At 44.1% G+C, this 2,134-nt stretch overlaps 1 non-coding gene across 1 annotated transcript; it reads left to right on the top strand.

Annotated features, from left to right (window-relative positions):
• The first annotated feature begins 1,608 nt into the window (after nt 1–1,608).
• LOC111830824 lies at nt 1,609–1,715 on the top strand. Its single transcript, XR_002834153.1, has one exon. It is a non-coding gene; the product is annotated as a small nucleolar RNA R71 (small nucleolar RNA).
• The last annotated feature ends 419 nt before the right edge of the window (nt 1,716–2,134 follow it).

Raw genomic sequence — 2,134 nt, 5'->3', positions numbered from 1 at the left:
AATTCATAGTTATGTCCTTCCCAAGATTCAGGTTAATCTTTCCATTACAAACATCGATCATAGCACCAGCTGTAGCTAGGAATGGTCTCCTAAGTATCAAAGAATCTTTAGGTTCATCATCCATTTCAAGGACTACAAAATCCGTAGGTACCTCAACTTTTCCAATTCTGACTGGAAGGTCTTCTAGGAAGCCATGTGGGAGACGGACAGATCTATCTGCCAGGATGAGCGATATATTGCAGGATTTGTACTTGTTGAAACCTAGTCTTTTGGCTACGGAGAGCGGCATGAGGCTAACCGAAGCTCCTAGGTCACAGAGGCATCTAGCAAAGAAGAGGGGTCCCAAAGAGCAAGGGAGCGTAAAAGAACCTGGATCCTTTAGCTTCTCGGGGACTTCCTTCTTTTAGATAATAGCACTGCACTCAAGGTTTAATACTACCGCTCCCTGAACTTCCTTTAGTCTCTCCATGATTGCGTCCTTCAAGAATTTTTGATAAGGAGGTATAAGAGTAAATGCATCTATTAAGGACGTCTTTAGTTCGATGTTTTTAATTTGTTTGTCGAATTGAGCCTTGTATCTTGCAGTCATTTCCTTTTTAAACCTGCTAGGAAAGGGTAGTCGAGGTTTTTTTGGAGTTGGGAGGAATCTTTCTTTTCGGGGTTTTGCCTTTCCTCAACATCTTCAGCTTGGTGGGGTTTGTTTTTGACCCGATCGTGCTAAAGATGAACCCGATCGGGCTTGTTTGTCAGCTCGGAATCCTCTTCCTCTTGAGCAACACTGTCCTCAGGAGTTGTTTGGGCACTTTCACGCGGTGGTAGAACACGGCCACTACGGAGGGTAATGGCATTGGAAAATGCATTCGGTGTTGGATTATGCGGTTTAGTACTATGTGTAGATTTGGATCCAGAAATGGTTTGCCCCTCTAGTTTGATAATACGTTGGTAGAGGGTGGTGAACTTATCAGTTAGCGCGGTCAAAGATTGGGTCATTTCGTTGCGGATCTCCATCAGTAGCTTGCTGTATTGTTGATCGCTGTCGGCTTGACTCTGTAGGATTTTATTGACAATTGCCTAGACGTCCCGTGCTTGGGATTGTTGTTGAGTTGAAAAGCTTGTTTTTGATTGAATGGAACATATGGCTTGTTCCGGATCTGTTGTTGTTGAGGTGGATAGACTTAATCCTGGGGGTTTGCAACGTTGGTGTTTCTATAAGAGAGATTCGGGTTGGGTTTATAGTTGTTGTAACCCTTTTGGTAACCTACTTGATTCTGGATATAGCTCACCTCCTCAGTATTGGCACAATCACCATCATTAGGTTGGAAGGTCTCCTCCTCTTGAGCATAATGGACATTGTTTAGCTAGTTGATTATAAATTTATCGAGCTTGTCGTTTAGAGCTTTCATGTCCTTCTTATACTTGTCCTCTTGGTCATTGTTGCCTCTAACGGTTCTGTCATAATCCTCATTGTACGTTCTATCTGATTGAGCCAGATTCTCCACAAGTTCCCAACCAGCTTCAACATCCTTGTTTAGAAAATTAAAATTGCTAGCAGTATTGAGAAGTAGGCGGAACCCTCGATAGAGAGTACTAAGCAGGGACTCATTGCTGAAACCGTGGTGAGGACATTGTGACTGATAGCTTTTGAATCTCTCCCATGCTTCATAAAAGGTTTCGTTGTTGCACTGAGCGAAACTGGAGATGTCATTCCTCAATCTGGCGGTTCGTGCATTAGAGAAGAAGTTGGATAGGAATGCTTTCTTGCACTTCTCCCAGGTCGTGATTGATCCGGCTGGCAAGGACTTCTCCCATTGGTGAGCTTTATCGCCTAAGGAGAAAGGAAACAGTCGCAGCTTGAACTCGTCTTCGCTCACCCCGTTGTTTTTTGTTAAGCCACACATTCGATCGAACTCATCGAGGTGATCGAGTGGATCCTCCATTGATAATCCATGGAATTTATTTCTTTGTATCATTGAGATGAGGCTGCTTTTAATTTCGAAGTTATTGTTCTGGATTGCTGGCGGGACTATCCCTTGTCTAGTGGTGTGGTTTCGTGGGGCATCACCGGCTCCGATTAGGGTTGGGGCGCGTGGTGGAGGCTCCATTTCCACTTGATGGGGGTTGTTGTTTGATGCTT

The sequence above is a fragment of the Capsella rubella genome, unplaced genomic scaffold, assembly GCF_000375325.1.
Source record: "Capsella rubella cultivar Monte Gargano unplaced genomic scaffold, Caprub1_0 scaffold_5, whole genome shotgun sequence".
NCBI lineage: Eukaryota > Viridiplantae > Streptophyta > Magnoliopsida > Brassicales > Brassicaceae > Capsella > Capsella rubella.
The sequence above is the reverse complement of the archived record's forward strand: the minus strand, read 5'-3'. Positions and strand labels throughout refer to the sequence as shown.